At 41.8% G+C, this 18732-nt stretch overlaps 1 long non-coding RNA gene across 1 annotated transcript; it reads left to right on the plus strand.

The window, feature by feature from the left end:
• The first annotated feature begins 18 nt into the window (after window positions 1-18).
• LOC137542477 (uncharacterized) lies at window positions 19-18274 on the plus strand. Its single transcript, XR_011025442.1, has 3 exons — window positions 19-509; window positions 11411-11487; window positions 18141-18274. It is a non-coding gene; the product is annotated as an uncharacterized lncRNA (long non-coding RNA).
• Window positions 18275-18732: the final 458 nt, after the last annotated feature.

Raw genomic sequence — 18732 nt, forward strand, 5'->3', positions numbered from 1 at the left:
GGCATGCTGGGAGCGTGGGGGGCGGAGCCAGGCTATCGTGTCCATCGTATTTTGGTTGCACGGTTCTTCTCTTCTGCATTTAACCTGTCGCTTGTGTTCTTTAGCACACCGTCTGAATTACTGACTACTAACGTCTCCCTTTCACGGCACTGCCTTCTGCCACTAAATGACCACGAGCTCCACCCCTCACTGACTGTAAGCCACTCCCCTTTCTGAGAATTGACCACACCCACTAACTGGCTCATCTCCTTACTGCTGGTAACCTGGTGATTCCACTCACTGGTCTCCAGTATACCTGAGGGCTTCACACTGGTGCTGTGCGACATTTTACCACAGGCTACCGCTAGGACAATGTCTATGGGTTGGGCTCATTCACACTAAGTGCTCTTCTGTCCGCTTTTTTTCAGCACATCATAGTTCACATTGCCTGCGCTGTGCCAGAAGTATCCTATCTAACGCGGGCGCATATCTATATTACCGTGCAGCTTTTGCGGCGGACCGGAAGCCATGTAAGTCTGTGGCGTGTTTTTGAAATTGCCCACTGTAAGTGTTGCGCATGCACGGGAGCATATTTTAGCAGTACGCTTCTGTGCATGTGATCGCAAGTGAGCATCACTTTCTGCTTGACCGGCTGCCATGACGGGGATTACTGTGTAATAATCCCGGAAGGTCTGTTTTATGCGGTGCGGTTCCCGCTACGGCCAGCCAATCACTGCGCCAATCCGCAGTGTAAAGCTGGCCTTTGGCAGGGGTCACACTTACCGGCTTTCGTACGGGTTTTCTGCACAGAAAAACTGACTTCAACTGAGAACTTATGTTAATCAATGAGCTAGGTCACACTTTAATGCAGATTTCGCATGCAGAAAAAAACTGACATCTTGCGCAATTTGTCAGTTTTCTCTATAAATTACATTAGCTGTTGTAAGGTAGAGGTCACATTTGTCTTTCAGTTTTCTGAAAAGTGTAGAAACTGAAAGACAAGTGTGACCCCTGCCTTAGGGATTGCTGGACACTAACAACTCAGTTTCCTTGACCAACCCTCCCACTCACCAACAGCTCCACCTTTTCATTAGCCACCAGTTCCCCCCATAATTGATGAGGCATCAGCACTTTATCTCTTAGAGCAACAGTTCTCCCCCTTGCTTGACAACCACAGATAGCCCGCCAATGGCTTGTCTCCTCACTGCCCGCCAAATTTTTTCCTACATTGCTGTCATCTACCCACCGTACCTCTTTCTGGCCATTGGCACTTCCACCTTCTTACAGCTTTTTTTTACAAGCATCTCCTCCCCACTGATCATTAAAGATTTCTGACTTTTAGCTCTTCTTTCACACTGACCACTAACTGCTCTAACTCACTGATTACCGTTTCCATGTTCTACCACTAATTACCAGCAAAATCTATGGGTCAGCACAACTCTTATCGCACCTATCCAGTAATCACCAGTGCCTTATTCTGACTATGACTCTTTTTTTTACTGATCGCTAGCATCCTTCACTGACTTTGACATCATCCCACTGATTTCCAGCATTAACTGTTAGACCATGGGTCTCAAACTCAATTTACCTGGGGGCCGCAGGAGGCAAAGTCAGGATGAGGCTGGGCCGCATAAGGAATTTCACAATCACGGCGCATCGCCGCCTCTGCCCGCCCCTCTCACTCTTCCTTTACAGAGAGGGGCGGGGAGAGGTGGCGATCCGTGCGGTGATTGACGTCAGGAAGGGCAGAGCTGAAGCTGAAAGCTCTGCCCCTTCCAGGAAATGCTGGCGGATTGCCCCCCGGGCGATTTGGGGGCTCTGCAGCCCTCGTTTAGCGGCGGGGATGCAGCGGATTACTTGGGAGCACTGAAGCGAACTATAAGGAAGCTTTTGCCGGCGAGGGCCACAAAATATTGTATCGAGGGCCGCAAATGGCCCGCGGGCCGCGAGTTTGAGACCCCTGTGTTAGACCCTTCTTCTCACCAGTACTCTCAGCTGTCTGTCACACCCCTCCACTGACTAACAGAACTATGAAATTAGAAAGATATATAAATGACCTCACTGCGCTCTCCACAAAATAGTGATCTGGATTGTAGCCGCCTCACAAACCAGGTGGATCTATCGTTTAAGCTGACATCCAGCAGGCACCACCCGAATGATGACAGGCCATTCTCCGGGATAATGCTTTGCGCATATCAAGGCTTGTATACTTGGCTGCACACTTGGCCTCCCAGGGCACTAATGGCTAGCAAGATCCCGCACCATGGACAGCACAAGTTCAGCAAACTCGATCACTTCCTGGAGGGATGACATTGCGACCTTTCTTAATGGAACTAGCAGTTGTCTTTTACAATTCCATAAAGTACAGTGTGATAAGACTAGCTCTGTGGTGCCCCCCTCCTACAGTTGTCACCCCATGCATCTGCTTAGTTTGCCTATGCCTAAAATCAGCTCTGCTTCCTCTTATCACATCCTTCCACTAATAACCAGCACCTTCTACTGAATGTCAAAACTCTTCACTGCGCACCAACGCCGCTGACCATTGCACATTCTTCCATTGTCCAACAAACTCTGCTGTCCATAATACCCCTTCACTTGTCACATGGTCATTATCTCAACCTTCATTAAGGTGCCCATACACTCGTCAGATTGGCAGCAGATAGATAAGAAATACATCTGATGATCTATCTGATGCGTTTTTAGAACATTTTTTACCAGGATAGAATTCCAATAGATTTCAGTTTGAAATCTATTGAAATTCGATCTGATGGCATTTTTTTGCCATCAGATTTCCATTAAGGCCAATGCAAACTGATAAGCAATCTCATCAGATCGACCTAAATTTTCCACCCTGCCAGTTCGATGGAAATCCATCGAAATCGGCCGTCGATCGGTCGATTGGCCAACCGATTTGCAAACGATCAATCGGGATCGATCGGTCGGCCAGAAAATCGGCTAAGTGTATGGGCCCCTTTAATCTCAATTGTCAATCATTATCTCAACCTTCTTTCATCTCACCTGTCAATCATTATCTCAACCTTCATTCATCTCACTTGTCAATCATTATCTCAACCTTCATTCATCTCACTTGTCAATCATTATCCCAACCTTCATTCATCTCACCTCTCAATCATTATCTCAACCTTCTTTCATCTCACTTCTCAATCATTATCCCAACCTTCATTCATCTCACCTCTCAATCATTATCTCAACCTTCATTCATCTCACCTCTCAATCATCATCTCAACCTTCATTCATCTCACTTGTCAATCATTATCTCAACCTCCATTCATCTCACTTGTCAATCATTATCCCAACCTTCATTCATCTCACCTCTCAATCATTATCCCAACCTTCATTCATATCACTTCTCAATCATTATCACAACCTTCATTCATCTCACTTGTCAATCATTATCTCAACCTCCATTCATCTCACTTCTCAATCATTATCCCAACCTTCATTCATATCACTTCTCAATCATTATCCCAACCTTCATTCATCTCACTTGCCAATCATTATCCCAACCTCCATTCATCTCACCTCTCAATCATTATCTCAACCTTCATTCATCTCACTTGTCAATCATTATCTCAACCTTCATTCATCTCACCTCTCAATCATTATCCCAACCTTCATTCATCTCACTTCTCAATCATTATCACAACCTTCATTCATCTCACTTGTCAATCATTATCTCAACCTCCATTCATCTCACTTGTCAATCATTATCCCAACCTTCATTCATCTCACCTCTCAATCATTATCTCAACCTTCATTCATCTCACTTCTCAATCATTATCCCAACCTTCATTCATCTCACCTCTCAATCATTATCCCAACCTTCATTCATATCACTTCTCAATCATTATCACAACCTTCATTCATCTCACTTGTCAATCATTATCCCAACCTTCATTCATCTCACTTGTCAATCATTATCTCAACCTTCTTTCATCTCACTTCTCAATCATTATCTCAACCTTCATTCATCTCACCTCTCAATCATCTCAACCTCCATTCATCTCACCTTCTCAATCATTATCCCAACCTTCATTCATCACACCTCTCAATCATTATCCCAACCTTCATTCATCTCACCTCTCAATCATTATCCCAACCTTCATTCATCTCACCTCTCAATCATTATCTCAACCTTCATTCTTCTCACCTCTCAATCATTATCCCAACCTTCATTCATCTCACCTCTCAATCATCTCAACCTCCATTCATTTCACTTGTCAATCATTATCCCAACCTTCATTCATCTCACTTCTCAATCATTATCACAACCTTCATTCATCTCACTTGTCAATCATTATCTCAACCTTCATTCATCTCACTTGTCAATCATTATCTCAACCTCCATTCATCTCACTTGTCAATCATTATCCCAACCTTCATTCATCTCACCTCTCAATCATTATCTCAACCTTCATTCATCTCACTTCTCAATCATTATCCCAACCTTCATTCATCTCACCTCTCAATCATTATCTCAACCTTCTTTCATCTTACTTCTCAATCATTATCACAACCTTCATTCATCTCACTTGTCAATCATTATCTCAACCTTCATTCATCTCACTTGTCAATCATTATCTCAACCTTCATTCATCTCACCTCTCAATCATTATCCCAACCTTCATTCATCTCACCTCTCAATCATTATCCCAACCTTCATTCATATCACTTCTCAATTATTATCCCAACCTTCATTCATCTCACCTCTCAATCATTATCTCAACCTTCTTTCATCTTACTTCTCAATCATTATCACAACCTTCATTCATCTCACTTGTCAATCATTATCTCAACCTTCATTCATCTCACTTGTCAATCATTATCTCAACCTCCATTCATCTCACTTGTCAATCATTATCCCAACCTTCATTCATCTCACCTCTCAATCATTATCTCAACCTTCATTCATCTCACTTCTCAATCATTATCCCAACCTTCATTCATCTCACCTCTCAATCATTATCTCAACCTTCTTTCATCTTACTTCTCAATCATTATCACAACCTTCATTCATCTCACTTGTCAATCATTATCTCAACCTTCATTCACTTCTCAATTATTATCCCAACCTTCATTCATCTCACTTGTCAATCATTATCTCAACCTCCATTCATCTCACTTCTCAATCATTATCTCAACCTTCATTCATCTCACTTGTCAATCATTATCTCAACCTTCATTCATCTCACCTCTCAATCATTATCTCAACCTTCATTCATCTCACCTCTCAATCATTATCTCAACCTTCATTCATCTCACTTCTCAATCATTATCTCAACCTTCTTTCATCTCACTTGTCAATCATTATCCCAACCTCCATTCATCTCACCTTCTCAATCATTATCCCAACCTTCATTCATCACACCTCTCAATCATTATCCCAACCTTCATTCATCTCACCTCTCAATCATTATCCCAACCTTCATTCATCTCACCTCTCAATCATTATCTCAACCTTCATTCTTCTCACCTCTCAATCATTATCCCAACCTTCATTCATCTCACCTCTCAATCATCTCTACCTCCATTCATCCACTCCATTCATTCCACCCTGCCAGTTCGATGGAAATCCATCGAAATCGGCCGTCGATCGGTCGATTGGCCAACCGATTTGCAAACGATCAATCGGGATCGATCGGTCGGCCAGAAAATCGGCTAAGTGTATGGGCCCCTTTAATCTCAATTGTCAATCATTATCTCAACCTTCTTTCATCTCACCTGTCAATCATTATCTCAACCTTCATTCATCTCACTTGTCAATCATTATCTCAACCTTCATTCATCTCACTTGTCAATCATTATCCCAACCTTCATTCATCTCACCTCTCAATCATTATCTCAACCTTCTTTCATCTCACTTCTCAATCATTATCCCAACCTTCATTTATCTCACCTCTCAATCATTATCTCAACCTTCATTCATCTCACCTCTCAATCATCATCTCAACCTTCATTCATCTCACTTGTCAATCATTATCTCAACCTCCATTCATCTCACTTGTCAATCATTATCTCAACCTCCATTCATCTCACTTCTCAATCATTATCTCAACCTTCATTCATCTCACTTGTCAATCATTATCACAACCTTCATTCATCTCACTTGTCAATCATTATCTCAACCTCCATTCATCTCACTTCTCAATCATTATCCCAACCTTCATTCATATCACTTCTCAATCATTATCCCAACCTTCATTCATCTCACTTGTCAATCATTATCCCAACCTCCATTCATCTCACCTCTCAATCATTATCTCAACCTTCATTCATCTCACTTGTCAATCATTATCTCAACCTTCATTCATCTCACCTCTCAATCATTATCCCAACCTTCATTCATCTCACCTCTCAATCATTATCTCAACCTTCATTCTTCTCACCTCTCAATCATTATCCCAACCTTCATTCATCTCACCTCTCAATCATCTCTACCTCCATTCATCTCACCTCTCAATCATTATCTCAACCTTCATTCATCTCACTTCTCAATCATTATCCCAACCTTCATTCATCTCACCTCTCAATCATTATCCCAACCTTCATTCATATCACTTCTCAATCATTATCACAACCTTCATTCATCTCACTTGTCAATCATTATCCCAACCTTCATTCATCTCACTTGTCAATCATTATCTCAACCTTCTTTCATCTCACTTCTCAATCATTATCTCAACCTTCATTCATCTCACCTCTCAATCATCTCAACCTCCATTCATCTCACCTTCTCAATCATTATCCCAACCTTCATTCATCACACCTCTCAATCATTATCCCAACCTTCATTCATCTCACCTCTCAATCATTATCCCAACCTTCATTCATCTCACCTCTCAATCATTATCTCAACCTTCATTCTTCTCACCTCTCAATCATTATCCCAACCTTCATTCATCTCACCTCTCAATCATCTCAACCTCCATTCATTTCACTTGTCAATCATTATCCCAACCTTCATTCATCTCACCTCTCAATCATTATCCCAACCTTCATTCATCTCACTTCTCAATCATTATCACAACCTTCATTCATCTCACTTGTCAATCATTATCTCAACCTTCATTCATCTCACTTGTCAATCATTATCTCAACCTCCATTCATCTCACTTGTCAATCATTATCCCAACCTTCATTCATCTCACCTCTCAATCATTATCTCAACCTTCATTCATCTCACTTCTCAATCATTATCCCAACCTTCATTCATCTCACCTCTCAATCATTATCTCAACCTTCTTTCATCTTACTTCTCAATCATTATCACAACCTTCATTCATCTCACTTGTCAATCATTATCTCAACCTTCATTCATCTCACTTGTCAATCATTATCTCAACCTTCATTCATCTCACCTCTCAATCATTATCCCAACCTTCATTCATCTCACCTCTCAATCATTATCCCAACCTTCATTCATATCACTTCTCAATTATTATCCCAACCTTCATTCATCTCACCTCTCAATCATTATCTCAACCTTCTTTCATCTTACTTCTCAATCATTATCACAACCTTCATTCATCTCACTTGTCAATCATTATCTCAACCTTCATTCATCTCACTTGTCAATCATTATCTCAACCTCCATTCATCTCACTTGTCAATCATTATCCCAACCTTCATTCATCTCACCTCTCAATCATTATCTCAACCTTCATTCATCTCACTTCTCAATCATTATCCCAACCTTCATTCATCTCACCTCTCAATCATTATCTCAACCTTCTTTCATCTTACTTCTCAATCATTATCACAACCTTCATTCATCTCACTTGTCAATCATTATCTCAACCTTCATTCATCTCACTTGTCAATCATTATCTCAACCTTCATTCATCTCACCTCTCAATCATTATCCCAACCTTCATTCATCTCACCTCTCAATCATTATCCCAACCTTCATTCATATCACTTCTCAATTATTATCCCAACCTTCATTCATCTCACTTGTCAATCATTATCTCAACCTCCATTCATCTCACTTCTCAATCATTATCTCAACCTTCATTCATCTCACTTGTCAATCATTATCTCAACCTTCATTCATCTCACCTCTCAATCATTATCTCAACCTTCATTCATCTCACCTCTCAATCATTATCTCAACCTTCATTCATCTCACTTCTCAATCATTATCTCAACCTTCTTTCATCTCACTTGTCAATCATTATCCCAACCTCCATTCATCTCACCTTCTCAATCATTATCCCAACCTTCATTCATCACACCTCTCAATCATTATCCCAACCTTCATTCATCTCACCTCTCAATCATTATCCCAACCTTCATTCATCTCACCTCTCAATCATTATCTCAACCTTCATTCTTCTCACCTCTCAATCATTATCCCAACCTTCATTCATCTCACCTCTCAATCATCTCTACCTCCATTCATCTCACCTTCTCAATCATTATCCCAACCTTCATTCATCACACCTCTCAATCATTATCCCAACCTTCATTCATCTCACCTCTCAATCATTATCCCAACCTTCATTCATCTCACCTCTCAATCATCTCAACCTCCATTCATTTCACTTGTCAATCATTATCCCAACCTTAATTCTTCTCACCTCTCAATCATTATCCCAACCTTCATTCATCTCACCTCTCAATCATTATCCCAACCTTCATTCATCTCACTTCTCAATCATTATCCCAACCTTCATTCATCTCACCTCTCAATCATTATCTCAACCTTCATTCATCTCACCTCTTAATCATTATCCCAACCTTCATTTATCTCACTTGTCAATCATTATCACAACTTTCATTCATCTCACTTGTCAATCATTATCTCAACCTTCATTCATCTCACTTCTCAATCATTATCCCAACCTTCATTCATCTCACTTCTCAATCATTATCCCAACCTTCATTCATCTCACTTCTCAATCATTATCCCAACCTTCATTCATCTCACTTGTCAATCATTACCCCAACCTTCATTCATCTCACCTCTCAATCATTATCCCAACCTTCATTCATCTCACCTCTCAATCATTATCCCAACCTTCATTCATCTCACCTCTCAATCATTATCCCAACCTTCATTCATCTCACTTGTCAATCATTATCTCAACCTTCATTCATCTCACTTCTCAATCATTATCCCAACCTTCATTCATCTCACTTCTCAATCATTATCCCAACCTTCATTCATCTCACTTGTCAATCATTATCTCAACCTTCATTCATCTCACTTCTCAATCATTATCTCAACCTTCATTCATCTCACTTCTCAATCATTATCACAACCTTCATTCATCTCACTTGTCAATCATTATCCCAACCTTCATTCATCTCACCTCTTAATCATTATCTCAACCTTCATTCATCTCACTTCTCAATCATTATCCCAACCTTCATTCATCTCACTTGTCAATCATTATCTCAACCTTCATTCATCACTTCTCAATCATTATCCCAACCTTCATTCATCTCACTTGTCAATCATTATCCCAACCTTCATTCATCTCACTTGTCAATCATTATCCCAACCTTCATTCATCTCACTTGTCAATCATCATCCCAACCTTCATTCATCTCACTTGTCAATCATTATCTCATCCTTCATTCATCTCACCTCTCAATCATTATCTCAACCTTCATTCTTCTCACCTCTCAATCATTATCTCAACCTTAATTCATCTCACTTGTCAATCATCATCTCAACCTCCATTCATCTCACTTGTCAATCATTATCTCAACCTTCATTCATCTCACTTGTCAATCATCTTGCCCATCAGTCATCTCTTCTGTTAATCAAAACTTCAGATGTGAATGGTGACTAATTCATCTCACTTATTCATTTTACCTGTCTCTGAAAACTGTGATTGTTTTCATGACAACTTTCCCTGTCAGTCAGCGCTGCCTTGCTCCATCTGTGTTAGGCTTTGTTCACACGAGCTGAGAATGGACATTTTTTTGTCTGTTCTCTTCTCGTCACAAAACAGTGAAAGGCTCCAATTTATAAACACTTCTGTGCAGTCCTCAATAATCCTGGACAGGCAGATGCGTTCCCCATATAGCCTATGGGGGTAACGCATCTGCCCTGGTCTCCAGCCAGACCATCAGAGCTGACACTACACTGGCCGAACAGTGGGAAGCGAGCTTTACCAGTATACCACCAACCTGTCCCTGGCATTGTATGCAAATGAGGGGGAGCTGCCCGCAGATGTACCAACATTGATGGGTTTGGCTTTTCCAGGTGAAGTTTTGTTACCTGAGTGGTACTATCTGTGATTATGCTGTATGTATTGTCCGGTCTCTTTATTAGTTATGTATGAATTTGGGGAGTTTACAATAATCAAGACTTCTCACAAGCTTCACCCCTCCTCTTCTTTAAAGAGAACCCGAGGTGTGTTTAAAGAATGTTATCTGCATACAGAGTCTGGATCTGCCTATACAGCCCAGCCTCTGTTGCTATCCCAAACCCCACTAAGGTCCCCCTGCACTCTGCAATCCCTCATAAATCACAGCCGTGCTGTGAGGCTGTGTTTACATCTGTAGAGTCAGTCTCAGCTGCTCCCCCGCCTCCTGCATAGCTCCGGTCCCTGCCCCCGTCCCTTCCCACCAATCAGCAGGGAGGGAAGGGATGCAGGCAGGGACTGGAGTTCTGCAGGAGGCGGGGAGAGCAGCAGACTGACACTATAGAGATAAACACAGCCAGCTCTGACAAGCTGTTTGTCAGCAGCGTGGCTGTGATTTATGAGGGATTGCAGAGTGCAGGGGGACCTTAGGGGGGTTTGAGATAGCAACAGAGGCTGGGCTGTATAGGCAGATCCAGCCTCTGTATGCAGATAATATTCTTCAAACCCACCTCGGGTTCTCTTTAAACGTGCCCTCAAAATTCACTTTTTCAAACAAGCATATGCTCTAACTTCGGCCATTCCGCCTTCGACCTCTGATCAAGTGGTACGCCTTGCTAGAAAAAAACACACTGAATACTGTATACTACCCCACCTCTTGCCCCCCTCGCACCCCACTGCCTTAGATTGTAAGCTCCCAAGGATATGGCTCTCTCACCCTTTTCTGTCTTGGAAATTATAATTCATTTTGTATCTTGCAATCTGTTGTTGTTGTTATTATTATTTACTATGTATATAGAGCCGACATCTTATACATTTTATTCATCATGTTACATTTGTCACTTATTACCAATTCTATATTTTGTACCAGTATCCATATTTGGTGTATACCACTCTCTATATTATTATGTACCCCATGTGTGTTTTTGTTACTTTGTACAGCATCATGGAATATTTACAAATTAATAATAATAAGAAGAGTGTAAAAGTGATGAGTGGATTTGGGTTCAACTACTTACTGTTCCAGAAATGGAGATGAGGATATTTTGTGGGTTCATAGCCTTTTCCTGTTTAATATTTTTATTATTTTCCAGGTAATCCACCCTTGTCTTTTCCATCTTCTTATTACTGGTGGGAATGAGATCCTTTAAAGAGCAGACCTGGTTGAAAGGTAACATTGAAACCATACATTTCTAATTGTATTAACTGAATTAGAGCATGATTTATAAAACCGTGTTTAAAAGCACAGGTATTTGTCGCGTGCATAATCCATGGTGGCACTTACTAACCTCCTGTGTGTGACCCATGGTCTTACCACGAGGCGCCCTTAAAGAGGAGCTGTTAGGTATAAGGTCTCAGAGAAAATAAACACATATATCAGTAGCTAAATATTGGCTGTACTTACATTACATATGCATTTCACTGTCCACGTTTGGATTTCACAGAATTTGTATATAGTATATGCAGAGATAGATGCTCCTGACAGCTCATGGCAGGCTCCATGTTTTTCTGTCAAATGTGTCGTCATGTCCTGCCTGCTTCCTGATCACAGATAAGCTCCTACTTGAACAACACAGTGTGCAGTGAATATTAATGAGCCATGTGGCTAGGAACAATAGCTGACTATTGCAGAGTACTCTGCCCCGAGATTTATCAGTGCTACACACTGGACTGATTACAAGCTTCTGTAACGTCTTATTAGCAGCCGAGGGGAGGGCCCCAGAATGCTTTGCAGTTTAGTATGCGGCTTGCGTCTTTATGGGTCTATAACAGACTTGCTGATAAGCACACATCAAAGGTAACTGAGATTTTTATCTTCACTAATGGCTTTTGAGCTTCCTTCTAAACTGTTTAACACAGGAGAATAGAGGTTTAAATTAGCTTCTGCAGCCTGACAGTTACTCTTTAAAGAGGAACTCCAGTGAAAATAATGTAATAAAAAAGTGCTTCATTTTCTACAATAATTATGTATAAATGATTTAGTCAGTATTTGCTCATTGTAAAATCTTTCCTCTCCCCGATTTACATTCTGACATGTATTACATGGTGACATTGTTACTGTGGGCAGGTTATGTAGCTGCTCCTAGCTGTTTTGGCTGTTAGAGACAGCTGTAAACGGCTAATTCCTGTCTGTGAACATTGTTACATTGTGGCAGTTTGCCCAGAGCTCCGCGGTCCTCAGAGCTTCTTGTGGGAGGGGTTTCACCACAATATCAGTCAAACAGCGCCCCCTGATGGTCTGTTCGTGAAAAGCAATATATTTCTCATGTAAAAGGGGTTATCAGCTACTGATTGGGATAAAGTTATATTCTTGGTTGGAGTTCCTCTTTAACAGCAGGACTTGCATTGCAGATAAGAATGCCAGAAAGTAGCAGGGGCTGCCAGATCACCCCTAGAATGGAAGCCAGGCCTGCCATAGCCAGCTGCAGAATCCAAACACCACAAACATTGCTAATTCAGGGACATGCATGTCTACTGACTACCATCGAATTAAATGACAAAACAAAACAATGTAAACAAAAATCTTCCTTCCCACAATTGAATGAAGGTAAATTATGGCATTGTACCTTTATGTATCTGTTGTCTTGCATTTTTCTGCAGAAGTCGTTGAAAGTATCAATATCGCCAGACTTCCTGTGTTAGGAATATGGCAACAGGAGTGGGTTCCTATAACTGTACACCTTCCATTGTCACCTGATGGCCAACAGGACTACTAACTGACATCAGCCATCAGGATTGAGGGTTGTCAGCTGGATATTAGCAGTCACCAGCGAGGATACCAGTTTCCTGGCAGCCCTGCTGATCTATTTGACTGCAGTAGTGTCTGGATAACACCAGAAACATAAATTAATCTAATCTTGTCAGAAAAACCTGATCTGCTGCATGCTTTTTCAGGGTCTATAGCTAAAAGATTGAGAGGCAAAGGATCAGCAGGGCAGCCAGGCAACTGGTATTGCTTAAAGGATACCCCAACTGAAATGTGACATAATGAGATAGACATGTGTATGTACAGTGCCTAGCACACAAGTAACTATGCTGCGTTCCTTTTTTTCTTTCTCTGCCTGAAAGAGTTAAATATCAGGTATGTAAGTGGCTGACTCAGTCCTGACTCAGACAGGAAGTGACTACAGTGTGACCCTCACTGATAAGAAATTCCCCTTTTTTACCTCTTTCTTGCTCTCAGAAGCCATTTTCTGCTAGGAAAGTGTTTTATAGTTGGAATTTCTTTTCAGTGAGGGTCACACTGTAGTCACTTCCTGTCTGAGTCAGGACTGAGTCAGCCACTTACATACCTGATATTTAACTCTTTCAGGCAGAGAAAGAAAAAAAGGAACACAGCCTAGTTATTTGTGTGCTAGGCACTGTACATACACATGTCTATCTCATTATGTCACATTTCAGTTGTGGTATCCTTTAAAAGGAAATAAATATGGCAACCTCTATATTCCTCTCCCTTCGTTTATCCTTTAAATGCTTCCAGGGTTGGAGCTGTCTTGATTGGGTGTGACAAGGCATTCCAAAAGGTAGGGACAGCATGACAGAAAGCTCTGGTTCCAAAGGTTTGTCGTTGCACTCTAGGGGTGATAAAGTTATTTGATCCTTTTGAACTGAGGTGTGACATAGTTGCAACAAATCCTTTAGGTATCTGGGACCTAGGTCATGTGGGGTTTGAATGTTAGCATGCCAATTTTTAAAAGGATTCTCCATTGTATGGGTAGCCAGTGTAGTGACAAAGGATTGGTGTTGTGGCAATGGTGGGGTTGGCTCGTTAGCCTTGTGAAAGCATTCTGTACTAACTGCTGGCGGTGCAGGTCTTTATTTGGAAGGCCTGCATAGAGAGTATTTCAGAAGTCCAGCCATGATGTGATGAAAGTGTGCACTAGGGTTGGAAGATAATCTAAAGGAATGAGGTGCTTCATTTTGCAACATTCCTTATAGGTGAAAAAAAGGAATGTTTCACAACAGCTGAAATTTGATTCCTGAAGTTAAATTCCACATCAATCAGTAAACCCAAGCTGTGCCCATTGGAGGTAGTAAAGTCTGAGTTCCCCACCCTCAGTCTGCCCTCAGAGGCGCTTGGTTATCATTTAGACCTGTTTTTGCTCCAAATATTGCCTGAGGAAGCAGAACTGAACCTGCAAAACGCGCTGCACTGTGGAATAATTGTGCAATAATTGAATAAAATTGTTGACTAATCAACATACCGGTAATCTGTGTTTACTTTGCGGAGGTGAGTCCACGACTACCTCCTCTCTTAAATTGCTTTTAACAGATTTTATCCCTTATTGGCTCCTCTGTTCAAACTATCAGTCCATTTAGGGATCTGTAAAGGAAGAATTGAGCTTTATTAGGAAATGGCATGCTTATCTATTAATTGTATTTATAAAGCGTCAACATATTAGGCCGTGCTGGACATCAGTTACAGACAATATTTAGGAGTGACATACAGCGATAAGACAATACAGGAATACATGCAAACCAGATCACGCAGCACGGTATGAGTATAAGATAATGCTTGAATGGGAGCATGGAGATTAGGCAAGTCGAGTTCACTGAAGTGTTCACTCAGATCCATAGGATGAGTGTACGGTAATGGAGGTGCTTGAACAAGACTTACAATCCAGAGGGAGAGGTAGGGACATGAAAGGTAGGGGACCAGAGTTCAGCTATGGGTTTAGAGCACCAGTGAGGGGGAAGGGGGGAGGCTAGCGTGAAAAGATGAGTTTTGAGGGCCTTCTTGAAGATGTTGAAGGAGGGGGCAACCCAAATGGGGGGAGGTAGGCAGTTCCATAGTGTTGGGGCATCTCTTGAGAAGTCCTGGAAGCGTGCATGGGACTGGGTGATGCTGGGGGCGGTCAGGTGAGGTTCATTGGAAGAGCGGAGTGAGCAGCTAGGTGTGTACCTCTGAGTAAGATCGGAAATGTAGGTTGGGCAGGTTTTGTGGACAGATTTGTAGGTCAGACACAGTATCTTGATTCTGATTCTGGACTGGATAGGAAGCCAGTGGAGGGATTCACAGAGGGGAGCTGCCATGGTGATGTGATGGGAGCAGTGGATAATTCTGGCTGCCGCATTCATGATGGACTGCAGTGGGGCAATTCGGGTGATAGGGAGACCAGACAGCAGGGCGTTGCAGTAGTCCAGGTGGGAAATTAAAAGTAAAAACCTTAAAAGCAAGTGAGCACATGGGGGTTGATGCTCTGCTTTATGCTCTCTGAGTAATAGTAGTAGTAGGGTTTCATATGCTGGTAAGATGTTTACTGTCACTTTTTTATATTATGTTGTGCTGGGAAGATTGTTTTAAATGCCACAGTTCTCTTTAGCTTATAACTAATGGTGCATGTAGTCAGCCCAGTCACGTTTGAACTCGGGATTTACGATGCCTCCTCATCACCAGAGTTAGTTTTATGTTATGTTTTGAGATACTGTTGATCTATTTAGCCCAGATGCCTGTGAAAGCCTCCTGAAGTGGCAATTAAATCTAATTACATTTATTTATGTCTTCTAAATAATGTTTTTCCTCTGTATGTCAGTATATATAAGCTGTGTTTTTTAAATGTTGTCAATACATGCAGGAACCAAGTCTGACGAAGGCTTATTATTAGCCGAAAGCTTACTGTTTATTTATCTCTAATGCTAGGTACACACTATGGAGATTTTTCTGTCAGATTTACTGTCGGATTGATTATTTCCAACATGTCCGGTCTGATTTCCGATCAATTTTTGAGCATTTTCTGATCCATTTTCCGGCCAAACATTTTCCGATCGATTTCTCACTGTTCGCTCCTACTGGAAAGTGATCGGGAAATGCTTGGTAATCGATTGGAAATCAGACATGTTGGAAGTAATCGATCTGACAGTAAATCTGTCCGAAAATCTCATAGTGTGTACCTAGCGATTAGTTAGCCAATAAATGGTATCATCCTGATTCAAAGCTTCTTGTTTTCTGAGTAATAAAACCGGGAATATGTGGCATCATTTTAACTGAAAAAAGAATATATTTTATCGCAGTGGCATTTGCCATGTGAATCATTAGGAAGGGTGAAAGCTAAGAAAAAGTGTAGGTTCTGCATTTACCCACTTTTTCCTTTAAAATGCCAAGAAAACAGTGCTTTGAAAAGGTTAAATAAAAAATAGACTGGGTGTCCTGAGGCGGCGTGGTTAACACGTGAAACAGCTGTCGACACAGGTGGCCTCACCCCCTCCCGAACGCCTAATGCCGATCGGCGTTGGGAGGGTGGAAGCCCGAGGACCGTGTAACATGGTTTGGCGTGACGTCCTGGGGCGGGGTTTTGCTGGAGATCGCGCTGTTGTGCGTGCATCCACTCCGTCACCAGTCTCCCAGCAGCTAGGAGGCTGTTAGACGACGGCATCTATTTACACTGTACCGATCAGCGCTGTACTGGGGACTGCCGTGCCATCAGCTGTCCCCTGGGGAGGCACAAGACGGATCAGCTCTCATAGGCTGATCCCTATGACAGCCGATCGCTGTCATTGGCTGGCAGGGGTAGGGAGGGAGGGACAAAAAAGAAAATTAAAAAAATGGACAAATATATTAAAAATAAAAGGACAAATAAATAAGCAAAAACAAAAAACAAACATTACAGCAGCGATCTGAGCCTACCAACAGAAATCTCTGTTAATGTGCAGAAAAGAGGGGGGGGGGGGGGGTTCATATGTGTGCTGTGTTGTATGGCTCAGCAGCGAGCTCTTACAGCTGCAGAGCCTTAAATTGTAAAAAACAGCCTGGCCACTAGGTGGGTGTAAGCCTGTGGTCCTCAAGTGGTTTCTGTTGTCATTTCTTGCCGTGTTCAAATAATGTGTCTTTGTATCGAGTGCCGGAATCCATTGTCCTGAAAAAATACATAAAATATATATATATATATATATATATATATATATATATATATATATATATATATATATATATATATATACAGTATACCGTATATAGTATCATTTGGTTGGCATTAGGAATGAGCGAGAATGTGAGAGCAGGAAATGCGGGGTTAACGCACCTGGCTTCCACCTGCATTCTGTTGCATTCCATTGGCGTACACTTTCGCATTCAGTACTCATCCCTAGCTGACATGAATAATGAAAAAGTGTTTTCTGTATCAATAGTGACACAGCTGAAATGTCAAAATTGTTTGGAAAACCCCAGGAATGCAAAGTGTCAGTTTAGTGCGAGTATAGAGTCCACTTACTATTGGTGTTATGTGAAGCCTACAATGGAATCTTGTCTTTTCTGCAGCACTCATAATTCATAATTTAACCTCCTTGGCGGTAATCCCGAGCTAGGGTCGGGTTGGAAAACTGCAGCTAAGAGCGGTAATCCCGACCTCTGCTCGGGGTAGCTGCTGGAGGCTGTGTGCAGAGTATGTGCGGGGGATCCGGGCCGCCACTCTTCTTCCTCTCCTCCGGGGCTCTACTTCCTCCTGGTGAGATCGCGGGCTGTCGTCATAATGACAGCCGGCAATTTCACTTTAGAGTTGCAGCGCCACCCGGAGGATGGAGGCATAACTGCAGCGCTAGAGCCAGGGAGGCGAGTGATTGTAAAACTGCTGCAGATCTCCCTAGCAGCATGATTTTTTTCCAGGTTTTAGGGTCCGAAAGGGTGCAAAAAAATTGCACCGCTATTAGACCCTAAAATCCGGAAAGAATCAGAACGCCAAGGGTGTTAAAGACCTCATCATTGATGGTGTAGTGCATTATGGGTTTTGCACTTTGGATAAGGAGACTTGATTGCATGCATTTACCTATTGTAAGAAGGCATAGTATCTGTACTTGGCTGAAATGCAAAATGTCTTGTTGCTGATCCAGGTCCCCAGGGCATCATCACTGGCGGCAGACACAATCACATCTGCAGGGAGTCCTGTGCAGAAACTGGATGAAACATGATACCTGCCAACACAACCATCCCCTCCCTTCCACATACAGCCAGGAGACCATATGAAGAACCGGTAATATCGCTAGTCTCTGTAGGATCACTCTACCTGTTCAGTAGAATCACATTTTACATGGGAAAGCCACGAGGAACAGGCTCATAAAATAATTTCATGCATTTTTGTTACAACAACTTTATTAACAAAACCATTCATAATACGAGTTGTGTTATGCCTAGACTTACCCCAAGTTGTACTAGTCGTACAAAAAGGAATCTGGCCTAGTAGACTCACCATTCATGTTTCTAGATGACATATGGAAACACAGTGCCATGGGCTACAGGGCAGAATTAACTACTGACTTTTGTATGCTGTCCTGCATCAACCCCAGGCATTACAGTGTGCCACAGAAATAGCACTAGTATGTACCATAATAGTATTGTTTTCCATGTAGGCAAACTGGAATTCAGTAACCTGTGATTACTGAGGATGGACAGCTCCGTACTGTGCCTGCACGATCGCCTTCTCTC

The sequence above is a fragment of the Hyperolius riggenbachi genome, chromosome 12, assembly GCF_040937935.1.
Source record: "Hyperolius riggenbachi isolate aHypRig1 chromosome 12, aHypRig1.pri, whole genome shotgun sequence".
NCBI classification, from domain to species: Eukaryota; Metazoa; Chordata; class Amphibia; order Anura; family Hyperoliidae; genus Hyperolius; species Hyperolius riggenbachi.